Source organism: Neofelis nebulosa, chromosome 5, assembly GCF_028018385.1.
Source record: "Neofelis nebulosa isolate mNeoNeb1 chromosome 5, mNeoNeb1.pri, whole genome shotgun sequence".
NCBI lineage: Eukaryota > Metazoa > Chordata > Mammalia > Carnivora > Felidae > Neofelis > Neofelis nebulosa.
Window position 1 is genome coordinate 70,782,335 of NC_080786.1, and position 25,412 is coordinate 70,807,746.

A 25,412-nucleotide genomic window follows, 5' to 3' on the forward strand; every position below is an offset into this window, starting at 1 on the left:
CTTTGATGAGCTGAGCAGAGCAGCAGCAATGTCGGTAGTCACTGTACTTCAGCTCCAGTTCTGTTATGATGGGTTCAAGAAACAGTATATCAAAGCAGACTACAAAATCTCATCAAAGAAAATCAATTGAATATGGTAGTCAAGATCGTATTATAGAACCCATTTTTGGCAATTTTCTTAAAGTTTTACATAAAACTGTTCAGAATCCAGACTTACTGCTACCTAAATTCTAAATTGTACAAACGCTATTGTATGTAAGAGCATGTCTGCATACAGATGGGCAGCCTAAAAGACCCCTATTTCCTATGACAAGCAGTACTATGAATTCTTAAATGAATGCAAACAAGGATTTATGTTGATATATCTGTGGTCCCAAACCCTATTGCATCAGTACCCCGTAGATTTGAAAGGTGTAGCAATCGATTCAGCTAGTAGACCAGACTAAAACACTGTATTATTTCTCAGAGTTTTCTTCTCTTTCATACTTTTTTTAGGCTATTGTTTGGTAGTGTGAGATTTCCCTTTATTAAAAGCTCCCATTTAATTCTAGTGCCATAGTAGTAAAGATCCTCTGGCAGCAAAGCTGTTAAAAGAGGGTATAGCATGCACCAGGCAACGCTCGCTTCATTCCCTGTGAGCATCAAACAGCTGTCATTCAACTAAATGAGTTGTCATTAGCAAGCAGATTTTTCACTCCAGCCTTCTGGAGCCATGCAAAGAAATCTAACTGAAGTAATAACTGTTGGAGGAGCCCCGATAGAGTTTGGAGGCGTAGGGGTCCCCTTCCCCCATTCTCTCTCCTAGTGCATTAGGCAGTCTTTCTCAAGTGTGGATATTTGGCTTGGATCTGGTGACCTAAAATTACCTCTGAAATCTGGCACAGTATCTCAGCTCTAGCATGAATGTGTTTGCCTGTCAGCCAGCATTACTGGTAGGCATCCCAAGCATTGCCAAGTATTCACCAGAGGTAGGGATAATGGATAGGCTACAGTGACTTGCAAAGAGGAATGGTTTCCTTTCTTCAGTTTAGAATTTCTGCGAGAAACTATTGCCTCAGCTTTCTTGGTCTACGTTTTAGTTTTACTATGGTGATTTCAATACTTACCCCAAATTCAGACCTCATCATACTAATGGATTTTCAACCCCAGACTCAGTCTTTCTTTCCCATAAATGGCACATCTTCATGTGCCCTATACACCATTTTCTCATGCCAGAATGTGTCTTTTTGTGATTTAATGTTTTTCCATCGTACTCCTAAATTCAGACTAAATAAAGAAATAGTCACACTTGTGAAGCTATTGGGCTTATTTAGAGATAAAAGGAAATTGTTTCATTGATTCAAAAAACATTAAGTGGATCCCTATGAGAGTAGTTGTCCCCAGTGTGAAATCCCTCGCTACTTGGGGGCTCTAAAAGATATTAATAAAAATCTTCAAGTTGCTTTAAATATTTCAAAAATTAAAATAGTAATCAGGTATTTGCCCCAAATGAGATTATATAGGCTAACTAAAATGTCAGGTTTCTTTGCTTTGGTTGGAGTTATATTATACCTGTGGCATTCCCAAGGTGATTCTTCCAAACTGTGGATATATTACATTATATAATATCTCCTGACATGATGTACATTATAACTAAAGATACTGCCTTAGATATCCTTAATTTTTGAACACTTGATTATAGCTATCAGCATAAATTCCCACACATCCCCCAATAATTCTAAACTTCATTGCAAAGCATAGTCAGGATTATAACATTAACCTTGAGTATAGATGGTTTTGTGACAAAATGAAGTGTGTATTCCCTTTACAAGATTCATCAGCTGGCTAATGAAGAGCAGGGAGCAGCAGGGTGGCCTGGAGAGGAGGAGCCGGGCAGTCACCCAGCCCCCCCACCAGCCCCTTCATCAATAACGTCACAACATTCACGCAAGTACAAATCTGGGCAAAATGACCATCACCATGTCATGTGCCTCTACGAATGTTTATTTCAAGATAAACTCGTATTGGCATTTACATTTTTGAAAGAGGAGGAGAGGCAGAGAAAGAGGGGGACAGAGGATCCGAAGGAGGTTCTGCATTGACAGGAGTGAGCCAAAGCAGGGCTCAAACTCACAAACCATGAGATTGTGACCTGAGCCAAAGTAGGACACTTAACTGACTGAATCACCCAGGTGCCCTAGCTTTTACATTTGTTTCTTAAGTGAGGATATGAATTATGCTAAATAAATACAACTTGTCAAACAAAATCTTTCAGACTATAAAGTCCATTGATGAGGGACGGAGAATAACAAAAGTGGTCTTAGAAGGTAGAAAGTGTGAGATTTTACATTCTAATCTATTCCTTAATGATCATTTTTATCTTTAACTTTTATTCTTGATAGGATGGAAAAAATACAGAAAACTACAGAGAAAAAGATAACAATGTACACGTAAACCCTCACTGAATGAGTAAATGCTCATATTTTTTTAATGTTTACTTATTTTTGAGACAGAGAGAGAGAGACAGACAGTGTGTGAGTGGGGGAGGGGAAGAGAGAGAGGGAGACACAGAATCCAAGCCATCAGCACAGAGCCCAATGCAGGGCTCAAACCCACAAACTATGAGATCATGACCTGAGCTCAAGTTGGATGCTTAACTGACTGAGCCATCCAGGCACCCTGTAAATGCTCATATTTTGTCTTTTTTTTTTTTTTACTTAATTTATTTTACAAAAGAAATAAAATATTTTGGTTAACACTGAGCCCTCCTGGAGGCCTTCCCCAATCCCAGTTGCCACATCCCCTTCCCAGACACAACCATTCCCATGAATTTGATCTCTATCTTCCTAATCCATGTTTTAATGCTTTTATTTATATCTCCATAAATAGCATAGATTATTGTTTTGTGGGAATTTTCAAATTTATACAAATGCTATCATACTCTAGACATGACTTGATACCTTGCTTTCTAAACTTTAACACTTTTTTAAATCACGTAGATTTAGCTTTATTTTACTATTGAGTAGTTTTCTATTCTGTAACTGTACCACAATTTATCTTAATGTCTTTACTTATGGACATTAAGGTTATTTCCTATCTTTTGTGATTACAAATGATAACGGACTGAACATAGTTATGCATGTTTCCTGACACATAGGTATTGGAGGCAAGATTCTTGGGTAAGAATGCAACAAATTGAAGGTTTTCAGATGGTTTTAGGGAAGGTCTATAGGATTTAAAAGATAAAAAGAGCTCATTAAAACAAGCACGGGAAAGGTACAGCAGGATCACTTTGGGATGTTAACAGAACACTTTGTTGAGGAGGAGGAGGCTAATTTGTTTTAAGTGGCATTTTTCCAAAATACATTTAAACAGAACTAAGAAAAATATCAGATTTAATTCCTGATTACAGAGTGACACTACTTTCCTAGAAAGAAAACTCTTCAAAGCAGGTAAAGTGATAACAGACACGTTTTGTTTCTGACAAGATAATGTCCTCTCTAACATCAGCCCCCCACGCAGGATCCCACTGCTCTACCCAAGCCTCCCTACTTAGCACACTGTGAACAGAATTTATATATTTCCACCTTTCCCAGGCCTCTGCTTCCGCTGGGCCCGGCCTAGAAGGACTCGGCTCTGGTTCACAGAGTTCTTTCCCTCTTCTTGATCCCTGTCATACTTAGCCGGAGCATCTCACTCAGACTTCATCACTGATATCCTTGGTGCAAGTGACAAGGGTTGTGATACGATGCCAACCTAGGTCTTTAAGATCAAGCAATTTTCACATGCTGCTGCCTCCAAGTTCCAAGCTTTCTGTAACAATGACAGAAGAATCTAGAAACAGCCTAGTTTCTTTTCTTGAGTGGCAGCTTTTCTTTCAAGTGAGTCATAACAATAATGCCCATGTTAATGAGACTATTAGAATAAAAATAGCCAACACTTATTCTAATAGTCTTGATATGTACCATCATACTTAATACACAAGTATACATACTTGATATGTATCATAACACTTAATATGTATCATCTCATTTAATCCTTACAATGACTGTGAAGAAATGAAAGGCCAGAGAGATTAAGTCACACAGTTCGTAGACAGCTGAGTCAGGCTTCAAACTAGGTCTGTCTCATTCCTCAGCTGATCATGTTAAATTGTCTTCTATATTAATAACTAGAGAAACATGTTCCTTTTGTGTATAAGAAATTAATAAAAACCACCCTGTTTTCACACATGGGAGAAAGGAAAGGCAGTATGGCGGGGTGTAAAATGTGTCGATTTTGAACCCACTTCAACTTGAGTTCAAATCCCACCTCTATTATTTATTAGAAGTGTGGTGAGTTATTAATTGCTTACATCCCTACTTTAAAATAGAAAGTCCCCTGGGTTCCTTGTCTATTGATATACAAATGATACTTAGTCTGCAGTTTTTCTTATTCTGTATTACACAGTGTTTGGTGCATGTTTCTGTTTCAGCAGATATGTTATATTAATATTATGCTTTTATGTATTTATTCATAAAATCCATTCATTAGGCACCTGCTTAATGTACCAAGCTCTATTCCAGATGCAGGAACACAGTTGTGAAATTCACACAATAGCACTTGCTCTCATGACATTTAGATTCCAATAGAGAAAGAGAATCAATAAAATATAAGTAAGTGTCTATACATAAACATCTTTATATTGTGACATAAAGCTAGATAAAGCTATACAAAGAGCTGAGACTGGGTGATAGAGAGCAACTTGGTAGCTATTTTAGATTGAGGAATTAAGAAAGGCTTCTCTGACAGAATGAAGTTTAAGCTGGTAAATGAATCACAATAAGGAGCCAGTCTTGCAAACACTATGGGCAAAGAGGTCCCAGGCAGATGAAAGAGCTAGAGCAAAGAACCCATATTCTCACCTTACTAGACCATGAGCTACCCAGAACCATTTTAGAGTGTTTCCGATTACTTTCCTGTGGGTGATTTTAACATGTTACTCTGTTCCTTACATATTGATGAGCCATTACTGCAACGATGCTATGTAACAAATCAGACAATTTGTCTGCTTAAATTCCTTCGATGACTTCTTCTCCTTGGACTTGGAATAAAATCCAAACTGTAAAGTGAAAACTTCACAAAGAAGAGAATCACGATTTATACATCTGGTTTGCCACAACATCTCCTGTACTTGTTTTGGTGCCTGACAAGAAGTAAATGCTGTACTGGTAGAATAACGATGAAGGAATGCATGCATGAAGAACCTGGGCTCTGTGTCCTAGCCCTTCATTCCCTTCAAGGGATTGTGACTCACCTTCTCATTTATATTTTAAACCATTCTCTTACCAATACTGGCCCTTTGGCATTCAGCACATGCCTTTTTTTACCTGAAGAACAAAAACAACTTAGAGCAACAACAGAAAACCCTTTCTTTGATTCCTTTAGCTAGCAACCTTTTTCCCTCTTAAGTGGCACACTTGTCATTCACACTTGGAAGGTCACTTCTACCTACTATAAAGTTGTAAATTGCCCATGACATATATAATTGTCAAAGTCAATGGGCATATTTTTCCTCACCTGACTAGGTGACTGCAATTCCTTTGGTGGTTGAAACTCATTTTCTTTTAAGTATTCCACACAGCACTGCTTCTGATCAAGGAACTCACTTTACAGTAAAAGAAGTGAGGCAAATGGGACCATAATCATGGAATTCACTGGTCTTACTATGCTCTCCATCACCCTGAAACAGTTGACTTGATAGAATGGTGAAATGACCTTTTGAAGACTCAGTTATAGGGCCAGCTAGATGGCAGTTCCTTGCAGAGCTGAAGAAAGGTTCTCCAGAGGCTCTTTATACTTTGAATCAGCATCCAATATGTGGTGTGGATTCTCCAATAGCCAGGATTCAGGGGTCCAGGAATCAAGAAGTAGAAATGGAAATGGCACTATTCACCATTACCTCTGGTAACCAATCAGTGAAATTTTTGTTTCCTGTGTTTGTTGCTTTATGTTCTGCTGGTATACAGATGTCAGTTCCAGAGGAAGTAATAGTTCTACCAAGGGACACAATGATTCTACTGAACTGCCACCTAGCCAGTCTGGGCTTTGGATCAATGGCAAAGAAGGTAACTGTGGTGTTGTCTGGGGAGACTGATCCTGACTATCCAGGAGAAATTGAACTACTACTCCACGATGGATATAGAGAAGAGTATGTCTGGAATACAGGCCATCTCTTGTTATTACCATGCCCTGTGATTAAGGTCAATAGAACCTACAATAACTCAACCCAGGCAAGACTACTAATGATTCAGACCCTTCATGAATTAAGATATGAATCACCCTGTCAGGTGAAAAACTGTGACTAGTTAAGGTGCTTGCTAAAGACAAAGGGAATACAGAAGAATGGATGGTAGAAAAAGGTTGTTAAAACACCAGCTAAGACTATTTGACCAGTTACAGAATTGAGAACTATAGTTGCCATTAATATTTCTTCCTTATTTTGTTCTGAATACATCACACACACACATATTTATATATGATATATATAAAAGAAGTCTTTGTTTTGTTTATGATGTAACATAAGATGTATTGATGTTATACCAGTATTTAAGTATTGTTAATTCTACATCAAAGTATTTAAGTTATGGAATATCAGGAGAAGAGTAAACACCACTAATGGACTTTACCTCCTTTCTGAGGAAAGGATTAGTGCATTTTCAGTTGTATGCAGGATAGTTTTCTCGTGTTAGGAAGAATTATGACCTTGTTAATTATCTTTATTTGGAGATTAAGTATGGTTTAAGGTGACCTATGTGGGTGCCAAGTTGATAAGGGGTGGACTCAGGAAGGTTAATTTTGTGTGTCAACTTGACTGGGCTAAGGGATAGCTGGTAAAACATGATTTCTGGGTGTGTCTATCAGGGTGTTTCCAGATGAGATTAGCTTCTGAATCAGATTAAGTAAAGAGGATCATCTTCATCCACCAGGGCAGGCATCATCCAATCCACTGAGGACTGAGGGCCTGAATAGAACAAAAAGGCAGAGGAAGGGCTAATTTGTTCTTTTGGCTTGTCTCATCCTGGTCTTGGACATCAGCATTTCTAATTTTCAAGCCTTCAGACTCAAACCCATATTTACACCATCATCCCTGAGATTCTTGCGCCTTTGGAATCGGAAGCATGATATTGGCTCCCCAGTTTCTCAGGTCTTTGAGCTCAGATTGAATGACACCACCAGCTTTCCTGGGTTCTTCAGCTTGCAGAGGGCAGATTATGAGACTTTCTGGCCTCCAGAATCACATGAGCCTATAATAAATTCCTATAATAAATACCCTCATATATATTTGGTTCTTCAATACCCTAATACACTCCCTCTTGCCTAATTTTCTATTTCTCCAGCCATCCCTTAATCTTCCTCACAGCCTATTTCCTCCTCATTGTTCCACCCTAAATGGTTCATTCTCACCCCTGTGTTTTTACTTTATGAATAACTCCTGAAGAAATAAACCTAAACTCATGGCAACAACTAATATCTACATGACTATAATACTCATGCCTGAACATTACTCTAAATATCCCGCAAGCATCACAGACTTATATAATAATGGGTTACTTACTGGTTGCTTACTATATAATACAGGAACTGAGCTTAGAACTTTACAAACTTTTGAAGCAGATATATAATTATTTTCATTATACTGAGGAATAAACAAGGGCTTAGACAGGTTAAGTGAATTGTCCAAGGCCACAAAACAGTGACAAATCTAGGATGTGAATCTGCGTTTCCTGACTCTGGAGTCCATGATATGCAATATTATGTTATACTGCTTCATACTCAGTGATTATTATAGCTAATTACTTTCAAGTATCTTAATTGCAAATTATGTTGGATATAATTCATCAGAATCCAAACTGAATTTAATGTATTAAACAGAAAATGTTTTCCTAAAAATATTCTTTCTGCCTAGAAAACTTTATGCCTTACTGTTCTGTTTGTTTAAAATTGCATATCTTTACCTCTCTTCCTGAAGATTCTTTTGGAAAAAGAAACTTCAGGATAAAAAAATATATATTAAAAAACAGAATGCATCTGCTTTGATCAGTTCATGGTTAAAAATGTCCAGCCTCATTTTTTGTTTTGTTTAGCTTTGTTTTACTTTGCTTTTGGTAATGCTCTAGTGGGCTATTTATAACAGGAAATGGTAGACAGCCAGTGTCTTAATGGTTGGATTTCTTTTCTCTGAGGGATTAGGTGAAACAGGCATATTAAGAAGAGATGCTATTAGAAAAATGGATCAAACATTTAAATGTCTAAAGGCCAGGGATAAAGAGTTGAAATAGGTGATGGTTAAGTACATGGATCTGCAGCCAGATGATTGATGTTCTATACCCACCTTGCAACTTGGCCATACAAAAAATCATTGAAATCAACTAGCCTCCTATTTCTCACTTGTAAAATAGAAATCATAGCACTACCTACCACCTGAGCTTCTTATTGGTGCTGATAAGATCTGCTGTGGGAAGAACAGTGCCTTATACACAGTAAATATTCAACCCAAGCTGGCCAAGTTATTATTGCCTATACTTTCTTCCATGTCCACTGGCTCTATATGGTCCACTAGAAGGTCACATGTCAGACACTCAGGGTTGCAGCACATAGCATTGCAGCACATTCTACCAGGCATGCTCATCTAATTTAGATAGACATTGATATATGTTTCTAATCCCAGAAGACACAAAGAAGCATGTGAATGAGCCATGACTACTTAAGGAAAGGAAAACCACCTGAAATTCCTACACACTTGGCTAGGTGCGGCAATATCTACCAGTTTGTGTGGAGCAGAGAGAAACTGGATTTAACTACCCCTGGTGTCAGTCTCACAGGTGACTTAATCAAACTGCCTGAATACACAAAGAGTATGAAGATTGAAAGGTAAACCCAGGGGAACCTAGAAGAATAGTTTTTATTTTTACATAGAACATTTAAGGCTTTGAGGAAATTGGATGAGACAGATACTACCTGTTTTAGAATGTGTTATAGGTAGAATACATTATGGAAATTAATTAGAAGCTTAAGGGAGATGCACTTTTAGATTCTAATTTAGTGGGGCGTGGTGGCACGGCAATTCAAATTCACCTAAATAATACTATATCACGATTGTATTTTCTATGTACGGAGATTTTTATACATAGCTAACTTGATCCCCCCAAAAAATCTGTTGATTACAGAAGCTGTTATTTATCTACCATGATCTTATATTTTCTAAATATTGTCACTTTTGAAAGGTTGGTGTGACTTTTCTGACTCCATAGCACACCACAAATAGCATTAACCCAAAGCTACCTCATTTAAGAAACTAGGACTTTCTCTCAGAGGATATTCATGTTCTATTAAACTCCTAATGTACGAATCTATCCATTTACGTATAAGAGTGAGGACAATGTGATGTTGTACAAATCCTAGATCTGCACATTATGGGGAGTGAGGACCTATCTTTCCATGGTGTTTATACTCTATAGCCCCAAAGCAAATTTGGCTATGAGCTTCATTATTATAATGTGGTCTTCTAGAAAGAAGGAAGGGGTAAGTGCTGGCTCAGGGAAAAATTATCTAATGTCCCCCATTTCTCATCTTGTGCTATTATTTCTCATTTTGTACATATTTTTCCCCAGAGAGGACTTCACCCGGAAGCATTATAGCCCCTCTCCTAGACCTCATCCTCATTTAGCTGAAATATAAGATGCCCCTGAGTAAACATCACTGATGTGTACCCAGTTCTATGAAGACAGCTGACTAGGGACCATTTGACAAAATTGTTAAGGGTGCCCTCAGCAACATGTTTAGTGTCTTGCCTCTGAACCCATAGACAGATCTCTCTGGCATGTGACATCCCCTCTGGAATGCAACTACAGTTTTGTCTGTCGCCTCATGTGAAAAGATTCCTCATGACCATCTGTTCATTCAGTGCTTCCCAGACCTGGTCCCTACAGATCAATGAACCCATCTTGTATCCCTGATCATATCCAAGTTCCTCGGCCACCTGCACTCAGTCATGATGGGAACTCTTCTTTCACATATTTTGAGAAAAAGTAAAACATTCAACTTGTACATAGTAAAAATAGAAAATCTTCAACTCTAATAAATGCAAATATTTCTCAATCTAACATACCTATATTTGAGAGAAGTAAATTCATCCAAATGGAAGTTTCTTTTAAAATCATTTAATGCATGGGGCACCTGGGTGGCTCAGTTAGTTGAGCATCCAACTTCAGCTCAGGTCATGATCTTACGGTTCATAGGTTCAAACCCCATGTTGTGCTCTGGGCTAACAGCTCAGAGCCTGGAACCTGCTTTAGATTCAACGTCTCCCTCTCTCTCGCCACCCCCACCCCACTCCTGCTCTGTCTCTTTCTATCTCAAAAATAAACAAAGGTTAAAATTTTTAAAAAAATAATAAATCACTTAATGCATATGTAAAGCTACTTTTTCCACACACACTCTAATAAATGCCATCTATATTAATATTATCAATGTCACTTTGAGTTCCAGTTTACTAATCTACTCTCTTACATGAAAACTCACAGAGCCCCATTCTGACAAGGTGGGAAGTACTTCTTCTACAGAATAACCATATTTACATAAAGAAAAAGAAAACATCATAATGACATTTTCCTTCTACTTGAAACATCACTTTTTATATCCTTGTATGTGTCTACTTTTAGAGGTCAGTGTAAGATTTCAGATGACTCACACACAAAAGAAGTGTAGCATGCTTCAATTAAGATGTGTTAAAATCAACACATTTTAAAAATCTTATTCCATGTGATAAGATACTAATGAGTGACCTTGAGGGCTTTTTAAGGAAGCTTCCTACTTCTGGTAGTGTTTCTGCTATCACTATTGCATTCACTATGTAAGTATGGAAGTAAATGGAAGGGGAAATTTTCAATAGGGAGAAGCTCTTCTCCCTCTGGCTTCCAGGACAAGTACCCATAGGACATCAACTTTTGATTCCCCAGTAGGGCCATCATGGTCTCTGCCTTTGGGAACGTAATGCTGGCTTATCACACAAGAAGCCCCCCACCCCAACCTTAATTAATAAAAGTAGCACATGTATAGCACTCTTATTTACAAATCTCTTTCAGCTATATTATTTGAAATGTGTCCCGGGGCGCCTGGGTGGCGCAGTCGGTTAAGCGTCTGACTTCAGCCAGGTCACGATCTCGCCGTCCGTGAGTTCGAGCCCCGCGTCAGGCTCTGGGCCGATGGCTCGGAGCCTGGAGCCTGTTTCCGATTCTGTGTCTCCCTCTCTCTCTGCCCCTCCCCCGTTCATGCTCTGTCTCTCTCTGTCCCAAAAATAAATAAAAAAAATGTTGAAAAAAAAAAAAATTAAAATGAAATGTGTCCCAAACTCTACAAGGTGGATACTTGGAAAATTAAAAATCTCTTACTTTACAGTCAAGAAAGTGAACTCAGGAAGATTATTTATCAGGTCAGATAGAACATTAGTGGTGGAGATGGAATTCAAAACCAGACATTCAACTAGAGGAAAGCTCATCTTGCTAAGGTCCTGGTCCTTCTTTAGAGTAGCATATGCCTGAATACAGCCTATCATATTACTCGTGTACTCATGTATTACCACCTATGTGCACACCTGTGAGATAATAAGTCATCAGGTCTTTATATAGAGAAAAAAACATAGAAATACACACACACACACACACACACACACACACGTGTGCACACAATTTGGGTAGAAGAAATGATGTCCCCTGAATGGATACAACACACATATGCATGCACACCACACAAAACTCCATCACAGAATGTACTTCCTAGCAAGCAGTTTACTTACAAATTATTAATTGTATTATTATGAAATGTTTTTATTGAATTTTGAACAAGTACAATCCTTTATGTCAAGTTAATGCTAAGGAACCACCATCTATAAGTCTGGATCCCTCTCCACACACCACTTTTCCATTAGCTATATGAACCCAGTTAAAGAGTATATTGAATGGAACTGAATTAAATGCAACCAGAGAGGGGAGAATGTTCTTTATATTTCTCACATTGCTACATAATTTCTACTGTTTCCTTGGGGAAAGAGGAGAGATAGTGTTTGTTCAACATTTCTTATACAAATAACACACAATACCTGGTTCAATCTTCCCACTCACCAATAAAATTAAAATGTAGGTTTTTTTCTTTATCCCCCTTTCTCTAATTAAGTTACCTGAAGCTCAAGGATGCCAAATAATTTGCCCATGTGCCTCACATTCATAGATGCCACAGCCAGAATCCCAATGTGGGCATCAACTTGGGCCAACATGATTTCTCTCTTACCACACCGCATGCCCAGGAGCACCCATCCAAAGGAGAGTGAGAGTAGGAAGCCAGGCTAAAGGAATTGGGGAAGACAGGCTTGGATCTTGAAAATATGGAGCTGAGGTGGAAACTAGATTCCTGAATTCTCCATTCCATCATTGAGCTGTCTTTGTCCTTCCCAGCTTTGTCATAAAACTGGAGGAAAGCAGATCCTGGAGAAGGAATAAATGGAAGGGAGGTGGCAAGCATTTAAGAGGGTTCTCTCCCAGACCATTTAATACCAAGTGAAGGCATAGGAGTGGTGCAGAGGGCTAGCTAAGGTGGCTTTAGTTGTCACAATAATTCCGATCATGTCCTCCCCTCAATAAAGATACAATCAGTTCTAAGTAGAAAGTTTGCTTTAATACAAGCACAGCTTCAACACAACCGTCCAGACATACTCTTCCTCCAATTCTTTCAACCAGATTATCACCCCCAAACTTCTCCCTATAGATATTTTGAAACTATCATTGTTCCTTTATATTGCAGCTAATTCTTCTTCACTTCCTAGGGAAGGGTCTCATCCTACCCTGGAACAGTCCACAATATGCTACTTGGGTAGTTATGAGACAGTGTAAGGTAGAGATCCAATTCTCAGTTTCAGACAAAGGAAACCTTATACAAAAATTAGAGCAAGAAGCTGAGGTGGGAAAAAGGGCAGAGGAGAATGGGAGAAGTCACGGAGTATTAATAGAAAGCACTCCAAATAAAACTCAAGCACAAATGTACAAGGTCAGATTCCAGGAGGAAAAAAACTCACTAGGAAAAATAAATCATTTGCGGGAAAAAAATTTAAAAAATGGCCTCATTACAGTGACAATTTGGAGCCAAAATAAAAATCAGAAATGGCAAGAACTAGCAGGACTTCATACACTACAAAGCCTAAATTAGCTTTCGGTTTTGGAGAAAGTACACTAACAGATGCCAGGTTCAACAGATACGCCTCTGGCAATAGCAGAAACACTAACAAAAGCAACATGCAGCTGAGAAACAAACTGCCAGGTCATGAAACAAAGAGGCGCACATCCTCTAGCACCAGCACATTTAAAAAGACCAATGTCTGTGCACTGGGACATTACAGGAACTTTCCACATGAAATGATCCTTTATGAGATACGTGGAGCTGCCACGAACCAAACCTCTGCTCTGGGTCCTAGAACTATAAACAGAATAAAAATCAAATCAAATCTGTAACACTTGAAGCTACCTAAGCAAAATCGAAGCAGGTTAAATTTAACCTGTTCTACTATGACTTTTCTCCACACATTTCAAGGAATATGGGCATATGTGCATAAGAATTGCATTCTGTTCAGAAAACACAACCTATTTTTTGTTAAAATGATCATGAAAAGGATCTAAAGTGTCTCATTGATTCATTTAGACATTCAAATATTTAATAAGCACCTATTATATACTTGTTGAGCTCTGTGCTACACACTGGGGATACAAAGAGAAATATATCTGATTTTTAAAATGATTCATTTCACTATACTCTATGTTGATTGACTCTGACTCAGAATTTTCATTTGATCTGGAGCTCCAGATTCCGATACACCAGAGAGGAAACATGCAAGTTCAGAGACTAGCACCACAGGAGGACCAGGGGCAGCCTGGAGATCCTGCAGAAGTTTAGTCCTTTCAAACATTTAAGGAGCAAACTTGTCAAAGAGAGGGTAGGTATGTGTTGTTGGGTCTCCAGAAAATAGAATCACAGAAGTTATAGGAAAAGCTATTTTGATCTAATAAAACTAAGGAGCAGAGAATGGGCTACTTTAGAAAAATATGAGTTTCCTGACTCTGCAAATATTCAAATAGAGACTGAATGACCGATTAGAGTTGGTTAGAGTTCTCCTGAAAGGTCTTCAGCTCTTGTATAAAGTTAGATTGAATCTATTAATCTGAGGTGGTGAAGACCGTGGTTTCAGAAGAATCGATCTTATTGACTGCTTTTATATTGAAAACTCCTAAAGTTAGCATCTTATAACTTTAAAATTAGGCTATGTTATCTATACTTGGAATTTTTTTAATAGTAAGGTTATGAGAAGGTGAATCCATAGAAAGCAATAAATATGTCCACCTTTGGGATTAGGGTGATAGGTCTCTTTAGTTCCTTAAGCTCCTAGTAGAGTCTTGGTCTCAAATATTTTTTTTAAAGTCCATTTCTCCGACCTGTGCCAAAGATTTTACTCTGATCCAATAGCAAGGGCATCGATGGCAGATCCCCAAGTACGGGCCTGGGCTTCCCTCGATATCAGGTACCATATGGTCACTAGAGGTACATTGCTTTTTTAAATGGAAATAGTTCACTACCACTGGTTGATCATAAAATATAAGGTTGAGTACCTTATGTCTGACTCTGCATCATTTGTATCAATGCTACCTATTTTAATTGAATATCTTGCCAGCCGTAGTTATTTTGGTCCTGGGTATTACAAGGCAGCTTTATAGAGGCTATCAAATTGCCTTCCAAATCTGTTGAAGTGGCAGTTGTTACAGGATTAACTGGATCAACAGAGTCTAGAGAATCTGAAGTTGAATCAGAATTGGATTCCTCTGCTAGATAAGCTTTATCCTTTTTGAAATCATCCAAAAAATCTCTGATACTTCATCTTCTCCTTCTGACAAGAGATAGTTCTTTAACACTAGGACCTTTAGATTTTTATTTTCTGACATCTTAGTTTCTTCCTGTAATTGGATAAAAATTACTGTAAAACACATAAAAATGAGTGATAGGGCAGGGATAATATCTATCATATATTAGTGTAGTTTAGAATTATAATATCTGAACACTGTGGTAATAAGTGTAAGAACAGACAAGTCTGAAACAGAAGCACACAGAAAAACCTAGAATGTAATAAAGAAGATATCCCAATGAGTGGTATTGGGAAAACTGACTAACATTTGGAGAGAAAAAGTTAGATTCCTACTTTTTTTTTTTAACCATTATAAATGTCATCAGGTTGAAAGAATTATATATAAAGAGAGTAAGCCATACTGATAGCTGGAGAAAATATGTGTTCACTTTAAATGCCATCAAGGTGGAAAAATCTTTCTAGGCATGACACCAATAGCAGAAATGAAAATAAAAGACTAATAAATGCAGGGACTCAGTCAGTTAAGAATCTGACTTCGGCTCAGGTCATGATCTTGCAGTTTGTGGGTTCAAGCCCCACATCTGGAGCCTGTTTCAGATTCTGTGTCTCCCCTTCTCTCTCTGTTCCTCGGCTGCTCGTGCTCTGTCTCTCTCTCTCTCTCCAAAAACTAAATTAAAAACATTAAAAAAATTTTTAAAAGGTATTTGCAACACATATGATGTGAATACATAAATACTTCTTAAAAAGAACATGAAAAAGACAAAAAAGCATATCCTAAAATGGCTTTAGGACATGAAGAAGTAACCTGTAAAGAGAAATAAAAATGGCCAGCGAGCCAGTAATGGCCAGAGCCATTAATAATCAAAGAAATAAAAATGATAAGACCAAGAAAATTCAACATTTATCTATTAGGCGGGAAGGGAAAAATACCTAATGTCTAAAAGATGAAGAAATAAGACCTTCATACTCTGCTGGTGGGGGTATAAATTATTCAAACATCACTCAAACCATCAATTTAAATGTTTCAAAATATTCCTAGCCTGCAGATTACAAAATATATTGAATCAATTAATATGTGTATATCCTTTGACACAGTACTTCTCTTTTAAGAAGTTTATCCTAAGGAAAAAATCTTAGACACACGTAAAAGCATAAAATGAAATAGCATCCATTAAGGATTATAAAGTAGTTACACGTTATTTTCATGGAAGATACGTATGTGCTTTCCAACAATCTCCTGTTTTAAAAGATACTGTAATGAATTTGTTTCTAGATAAATTGGTATATTTCTGCTTCTATATATACTAGTATATTTATTCACTAAGATTGAGTTTCATCCTTAGGTAAGATTAGTCATTTTATGCCCTAGCCTTATCTATGTATAGATGTCTCATTTGCCTCACAAATTCCAGATATTCTTCCGTTTGATGTGTTGCTGAGAGCTTCTTTTCTTTTTCTTTTCCTTTCCTCTCCTGTCTATCCTCTATCTATCTTAATCTGGAATTAATGGTATAATTAGTGTGCTAACCAGTGTCCACCCTGAGCCACAACAATCAGATGAAGAGCCAGCAGAATGATATTAGCATCTGGACCAACAAACCAGTTCAACCACATGTGCAGATAGAGGAGGAATACCTCTACCATTACGTCCACCAACACTCAGGACACTCAGAATCTGTGTTAAGAACACAGATCCATTCCCCCATCTAAATAATCAGCAATTAGAGCCATCCAGATGACTTCTGCAGTTCCTTATTTTAACGCACCATCCCTTAAGATTTTACAATAGCAGTCCCTTAATGCTTTACATTCAGATATAATTCTTAGCCAAGAATTATTTTCAGCTGTCACTGGAGGAGGGACTTGGGGGATTGGAGGAAAGTTTAGTGAGGAACAGTGACAAAAAGTTTATTCACCTTCCCACAGTATCCATAAAATATCTTGGTACCTAGGATTTGGGTTAATGACTGACCCCCTTCCTTCACTTCTAACCTCTGCTTTACTTGAGTCTACTTGTACACTGGTAATGAGAACTTATATGCATTCAGTGCCTCTCCTCTTCTCATTAATCTTCTCTTTTATCACCTCTGTCAAATCCCCAATTCCCTTAATCGTCCTGTGTATTCTTTGATGACGGAGCCCTGTTTCTTAGTGCTGCCTTATTAGCTGGCCCAAGAATGCTCCCTCTATATCCTACCATTATGAAGAAACTTCAGTAAAGCCAAGTTTAGGGGTAAGGAGACACCTAAGATACCCAATAATCTGAACTATCCTATTATTGATAATGAGTTTCACAATGGGAAAACAAAGTGTGAGGACAAAATGGAATGCCTTTGAGATGTCCTCTTTCAAAGAGGGTCAGGATAAAAGAAACAAGTGAGGTACAAATATATCTGAATCTTAAAGCTCAGCACCTAGGGTTTATCTTTCTGTGAAAGATAAATTTCACCCAGTTGAAATTCTCCTCTGAGTTTCTCTTTCTCTGAAATCTTTATTCTAGTCTTCAAAGATAGAATTCTTGTCAAATCTGTCAGGTAAGTCCAGTCCCTATACAGAGCCTTGGAAGGCAACATGCACTCAACAGTGTTTCATGAATGAATTAATGTGAAGGAATAAGCTAAGCTTCCTCTTTTCTTTTGGGTCTTCATAAGAAGATCAAGATCCAATTTTGTAAAGATAATTATAAAATTTGTACAATTAGTAAGGAGTGCAGTTGAATCTAGACTCCATCTTCCTTTCCATGAAGGTGAAAGGATATACATCAGAGCAAGACCCATGTGTCTAAGTACATTGGACCCTGAAGATAGTCTCAAAGATAACAAAAAGTACAGACTGTGTTGAGGAGGAGATAAGACGCAAGCAATTTACAAACACATACATGACACAGACAAAATAAAAGAAGAATACACAGAAATAGGGGTGTTCAGTTTTAAAAGGATGTTGTTAGAATGATTAGGGAAGTTGATAACTAACAGGCGAGGAAGACAATCCACCCTGTGCACTACTCTGGGCCCTGCTTCCTGGCTGTTTTCCACTGTAATTAGTTATCTGGCAACCTTGCAAGATCTTAATAAAAATAACTCATAAGGTTTAGTCACATCAGAAAGGCCATCAAAATGAGTGATCACAAATGTTTGGAAAGGGTCACAAGCCAAGTCAGCATTTGGGACATGCTTTTTAAAAATTACCTTATCTCTTTCATCTCCAAAGAAAACATCAGAAGGATATTGTCACAAGCCCGACAATCTCACTCCATCCCCCTTATCTGCTAACATCACATTGTAAAGTTTGTGCCGCTGTCAGGGGTCCAATAAAATCCCACAGTATTTCTTGTTTTCCTTTCTCAGAGGTATAACTTTCTTCTAATCTGCTTATACACATTTCCATGCTTTGTAACAGAGTTCATACTAGACGTATTTTTACCTGCAATTACTTTAGTTTTCATGACCAGAAAGACTTTAAGAGGAAATAATTACACTATGTATACAAATAATTGCACTCAAGGGATCATGTAAAGCATCTCACAGTTCACACAATCCATTTACACTTAATTGTCATTTTAAACTTAAAACCACCCTATGACTTGTTTGGACAGATTATGGTGGTGTTTTTGATTTTTTTTTTCCATTTTGAGGAGGAGAAAATTGAAGTTTAGAAAGGTTAAGGGAAATTCTCAAAGTGAACAGCACATAGTGGTAAAACAATTCTTGAAAACCATGTGGCCGCCTCTAAAACCATGATAACCTTGTACCTATATAAGGGATCCACAGCTGGGAAAAAGGGAGAGAGGCAACAGTCTTTCCTAACACCCGTGGAATGGAGGGGAAATCATTTACTAAACTCAACATATCATTATACCAAGAATTCCATTAATTACCTCTCCCTTGTAATTCTACTTTTTCTCGCTAGAAAATGGCACTTCTCAGGTAAAACTGGCTACATAATTTTCAGGAACCAATGCCCTGTTCTCAGTGTCTTCTGATACAAAATTAAAGAGGAGACAAAACATGTTCTCCTGGGGCACATGGGTGGCTCAGTCCATTAAGCATCTTGATTTCAGCTTAGGTCATGATCTCATAGTCACAGGATCAAGCCCCACATTGGGTTCCTCACTGAGTGTGGAGCCTGCTTGGGATTCTCTTTCCTTCTCTCTGCCCTTCCTATGCTCGTGCACATTCTCTCTTTCTCTCTTTCCCTCTCTCTCAAAAACAACGAATCAACTTAAAAAATATAATGTTCTCCTAAGATTTTATTATTAACACTTCAGGTATCCTTGTTAATTTTGGATTAAATTTTGGATTAAACTTCTGTTTAACTCATACCCCCCACTTCCAGGGCTCCCTTATACTATCACTATCCAGGGCAATCCACCTGACCTACCCTCTCTGGGAAGAACCCTACACACTTGGTTTCTACCATCTTACCCATGACATTAGAAAGAGGCAAAGAAATGAGTTCACAGTAAGACATTAATGATAGTAATTTGATAAAGGGATTTCTCCTCTGATGGCAAAGGCATTTCTCTTGTGAATCTCTAATGGGGCCATTTCAGACATCATGGATAAGTTGCAAGAAGAAAAAGGGGATTTCTTTGGGAACAGTTTTGCTAACCACTGCTAGCGCTAAACCTCACCATAAATATTAATCTGGATATTTTCAAGTCTAAAACCCTGGGTTTACATAAATAATACATCTATACTGCTTTTAAAATAAAGAATTACATTTCTAGGATGTTTAGACTATTATACTGAAATACTGTCTTGTTGAAAATAATAAAGAGTTATTCACAAATAATCACTTTTACTTTCAACGTGTTGGAAGAGGAAACTGTCAAAGATGGAGTAAAGGGATTGGATTCTGGGGAAGTTCCCTGGAGATCTTCCAAGGGAAATAAAATGGCTCCCTTCTCTGAGCCATTTTAAGCCTTGATTATATTAACTTTTAGAAAATGCACAGAGGAAACACTATTTCAGAGAAGACCCTGAAATTAGCATATTTCTTGGAACTCTGGTACCTCACAGATGACAGCATATGTCACTGTTAACCTTGTGTTATGTTTCCTAAGCAGTGTCCAGCACAGCCTCTGAGGCCATCTGCTTTCTGTGGTTGTCAGCTCTGAAAATAACCTAGGACGCTGAATCCCTGGAACACATTTTTCCTACTGTTTTGATTAGAAAAGCATTTCCAGCCTAATCAATCTTTCTGTTTAACTCAGGCATGTATTTGACAAACTCCCTGGTTTTAATTTTCTAGTAAACATGGTAGATCTTAAATTCCCAGGTGATATTTGACAGTGGGGAAGTTTCAGTGCACATGCAGCAGAACCACTATAAAGTAACATTTGCTTTGCTCCTTGCTCCTGGAGAAAAGAACATGTACTGAATAAAACCACAAGGACAGGATACCAGGAAGCCCTTGTGCTGGTGTTTTCCTTGAATTAATGCTTTCAGCATCCTCCTTACTCATTTAGATACTTCTGCTTATATAATTTTCCTATATCCCATCTATTATGTTTCCTTGCCTCTTTAGATAGCTCTTTGTGGCTCTGCTAATTATCTGTGTCTGATGGTTGAGGCACATCATCTAAAATGTGCTCAAATGGTGGAAAAATAGAACATCTAAAAACACAGAACTATTCCACACAGATTTATGATTCAAATAGGGTCATCTTTGTCCAATTAAGCAAGCCTACTTGAAGAAAGATGGCTGAAACATTGTTTTCTTAAAGAGACTTTTTTTTTTATGTCCCAAAGCTAAAAGAAAAAGAACATAGGGGGAGATACAGGAAGAACATTACTTACTAAGTCACTGCATTTAGAAGTCTTGGAGACACATATTGAATTGCTTTGTTTCTGAACTGGATGGTGCTCTGCCGAAATCCTCCTGTGACTTCTTTCATTGCCTTCATTCAATTTTATATTGTTTTGAAGGTCCAGGCAGAGAGGATATGTAATTGGACATTTGGTGAATTCAGAGGAGTAAAATTGTGTCCAAAGTTATTAGCTTATCTTCGTGTGAAGAGCAAGGAGAACATTTTATTTCATCTAACTTTTTATAGCCATCAATTAATCCTTTGCTTTAAGGATGACAACAGAATGCCTTTACTCATTCTCATGGAAACATTGACATCTAGTGGGTCACTGCATTAATGCAGGGCAGCTCAAAGCCTGGAAAAAAATGCCCAAATTTGGGGGCTATTCAATATGGCATGTTCTCTTTGATTATTTAATTTGGCCCAGTGATCTTTCTAGCTAACCTCTGCTTGTAATTGTGGATAAGAAATAATAATTTCTTATTCAGAAAAGGCAGTTGTAGAAAACAAACGTAGCATACCTTACCAATAGCTTTCACAAACCCTATAGATAGATTCTTAATGATTATTTTACTTGAAGATTTGTTATTTATAGGGACCCAAATCATGTAGTAATGATAGAAACTAACTCTTAGTGTTTGGAGACCTATACAGTATGGCACAGTGGTTCTTAAACATTTTCATTTCAGAGATGACTTTGATGAACAGTATGAGCACTCTGCCAAGAAATTTTATATATAAGCAGACACATTAGATTCTGTATACAATTTCAAGGGAGTTCACAGAGCCAGTAAAACTTGAGAAGATAAAGAACTTCTGCCTACTGATAATGACAGGAAACTTACAACACTTACTATGTGCCAGACACTGTTCCAAACATTGTTCATGTATCAACTCATTTAATTATCCCAACTTTTCTATGTAGACATATTATTAACCCATTTCACAGAATGAAGCTGAAACGCAGAGAGATGAAAATATTTGCCCAAAGTCACAAAGGCACTAGCAGGTGAAATTAAGATCAAAACCCAGGTAGGCTGACCAGAAAGCCCATGCTCTGCTAGAATTGCCTGGTGCCTCTCACAGAAGAAATACTGCAGAGATGGCTAGACTGGCAGATAGAGCCCTTACACATTGCTCTCAGCATGGCCAATTTCCCTAAGCAATCTCTTTAGACTAGTTTCTGTCTATGCCTCAGTTGTCCAGAATTGTATCACAACAGATCAATGGGCACTACCTATTCGCGAAAGAAGGAGACAGGTGTAAAATTAAGACAACATGCTTTGGAGCCTTTAAATGGGAGCTTTAATGCATGTCTGAATGACCAGGACCTTCAAGTCCCGTAATATTGGGCTGATAGCCATTGAGAGTACAAAAGACTAGTAAAAAAAAAAAAAAAAAAAACATTGAACTTGAGCAAATGTCAGTTCTATGGAGCAAGAGATGTGACAGATCTTCTCTGTTCTATAGGTCCTTTAATCTTTAACCTCGTACTTCATGAAGCAAAGCAAACTGCTTGGATTAACTCTCCTATGGTTACGCTAGGAGAGAAAAGCTATAACATCTGTTCCCTGGGATGCGATTCTCCTGGAGAACAATGGTATAAGGTTAGGAAACAGGATGCATAAACTGGGTTACCACCTCGCAAAGATGTCCCTGAGTCCAGCACTGGACTCTCTTCCCTACATCCCTCCCAGAGGCTGCTGGGGAATGAGGGGGAAGAGGTTGTTAAACAGCAGTAATCCTTCCTCAGAGGAGCCTTTCCCCAAAACCCAAAGCCATATCCATGAGACAACAATGTCTTTTGGAATCTATTTCTAGCTGGAAAAAAGACAGTGGGAGAAAAGGTCTGCTGATTTCCAATGCATCCTCTATAAATACGAGTCTTCTAGTTCTTTGACCTTGCCATGAATCTTTCCCTCTAAATGGATACAGTGAAGACTTTAAAAGCATTATCTCCTCTTCTCGGGATTTTTCCTGTCTTCACTCTCAGCCCAAACACTTAAGCAAGCTAGAAATAGTGATTGCCGTCAACCAAATGCGGCTGAGTTTGTTTTAACATACAACTTCTGATGCAGGTAAAGAGGAACAGACGTGAACATCTATGGATGCTAAAATGATTTCTCCGGAGTATCCTGGTGACTCTAAAAGGGGCACACATGTTTTCCAATTAAGAAAATGCCTGCCGAGCAATGGGTAATGCCATATGTCTGAGCCTCTTAAATGGAAATGAGCAGCCAAAAGGTTTTGCTAAAAAAGAAAGCAATTATTTGTGCTTGTGGCCTGGTAGTCTGCACTTCCAAAATATCATCATTGCATTCCCATTATCTCTACAATTATCTTAGTTATACTTGGACTATTTGATGTTGACCCTGTAATTCTAGAATTAATCTAGGAAAATTTACCTTTCTCTTCCTGGTCTTCAAAAACACCATTTTCTCATGTAAGAAGAGAACCCAATGGATTCCCCAAATAGTTTTAAGTGATTTGTGATATTCAGTGATGAAGGTCTGTGCTTCATACTTCGCCACTTTGTAATGAATTTCACCTCAAAAACCCTTAAGGGATAAAATCAAAACCCTTCACAAAATCAGAATAAATTCCATATGCTGCCTCACCTTTTCCTTATTCACTTCTGAGCAATGTCAAAGACTTGCTTAATAAGTGTTAAATGAATAATAAAGGTGAGAGAGAGGTATAATTTCTTTTGAAAGAGGTACATTTTCTTAAGCTCATCAAACTAGAATTTTCTAACTACCGGGGAAGTATGTAGCCCCCTGAAGAGGGAATACTGTGGGGCACCTGAGTGGCTCAGTTGGTTCGGCTCAGGTCATGATCTCGCAGTTTGTGAGTTTGAGCCCTGCATCAGGCTCTGTGCTTACAGCTCAGACAGAGCCTGGAGCCTGCCTCGGATTCTGTGTCTCCCTCTCTCTCTGCCCCTCCCCTGCTCATGCACTGTTTCATGCTCTGTCTCTCTCTCTCTCTGTCAAATATAAATACATTTAAAAAAAGAGAGAGAGAGAGGGAATGCTGCTTTCATTTTTATTTATTTATTTATTTTCTTTAATGTTTATTCATTTTTGAGAGACAGAGAGACAGAGCATGAGTGGGGAAGGGGCAGAGAGAAGAGCGAGACACAGAATCCGAAGCAGGCTCCAGCCTCGGAGCCGTCAACACAGAGCCTGATGCTGGGCTCGAACTCACAAACCATGAGATCTTGACCTGAGCCAAAGTCGGAGGCTCAACCAACTGAGCCACCCAGATGGCTTTTATTTTTCTACTCAGAGTACAGAATTGTATTCTCCCAATATAGATCTCTATATAGAACCAGATTAAAAGGTTTCTTTGACTTAATACTTTGTAAAAATGGTAAAATTCATTGCCAAGAGCTAAATCTTGCAATATGAGAACTAGGCATAGTTTATAACACATAAAACTTGACAACTAAAGAATATTAGGCTGGTTCTGAGCTTGTAGAACTCTTTGCTAAGGACCAGTGAAGATTTTTTTTTTTTTTTTTTTTTTTACCAGTGAGATTGAAGGACTGAGGTCTGCTCCTGTCTTATTCCAACTCTGTGGCGCCACATGTCTGCTGCTCTGCCAGGCCTTGTGCCAAGTGCTTTAAAATTCAGACGTGAATCTTGCTCAGGTACTTGCTAAAATAATCAAAATCATCTATAATGCTATAGTATACATATACAATTTTATAATAAATGTAATATGAATAATATCCGTCATTCAGGGTTTACTGTGCTAAATGTCCTAGCAAACATGGCATCATTTTTATTTCATTTCGTTTCCCCTATTGAAACATAAAATCCATGGAGGCAGGAATATTTCTTTCTTATTTACCACAGTATCCCCCGTGACTAGAACAGTGCCTGATATGTAATTTGTTGAATGAATGGGTGAATGTTGGAAGTATTGTAATAAATATTTGACATAAGAAAAAACAAAGGCTTGGTGATCTTGCCTTGCCCCAAAGTTATGAAAGAACAGGTCCTTCACAGAAGGTTAAACAGTTAAGATTTGGGGCTGAAGTAAAGCCCAGTTTTATCTGACTTGAAAAGTCAAAGGATATATTTCAGAAGAATTTTTTACAGTTCATATAAAAATTTATAAAGATATTTTACATTGTCTTTCACACCATGCCATTGAAACTCAGTATTTTATACTTACAGCACAACTCAATTTGGGCTTGCCACATTTCAAGTACTCAGTAGCCACATGTGGCTGGTGGCTTCAGTATTGCCCTATGTATCTCACAAGATTGCTGTTATTCAGATAATTTATGTGAACATATGTTAGGGGCACTGAATGTTGCCATTTTTAGTGAACTCATTTTATTTTATTTTTTTAATTTTTTTGATGTTTATTTAATTATGAGAGACACAGAGACAGAATGCGAGTGGGTTAGGGGCAGAGAGAGAGGGAGACACAGAATCTGAGGCAGGCTCCAAGCTCTCAGCTGTCAGCACAGAGCCTGACGCGGGGCTCAAACTCACGAGCCGTGAGATCATGACCTGAGCCAAAGTCAGACGCTCAACCAACTGAGCGACCCAGGCACCCCGAAGCATCCAACTCTTGATTTCAGTTCATGTCATGATCTCATGGTTCCTGAGATCATCCCCACATTGGGCTCTGCACTTACAGTGTGGAGCCTGCTTGGGATTCTCTGTCT

The 25,412-nt window shown here is 38.1% G+C and overlaps 1 pseudogene; it reads left to right on the forward strand.

Moving 5' to 3' along the window:
- Window positions 1-898: 898 nt before the first annotated feature.
- LOC131513143 (inositol 1,4,5-triphosphate receptor associated 2-like) overlaps window positions 899-25,412 on the forward strand; it is a 43,754-nt pseudogene continuing 19,240 nt past the window's right edge.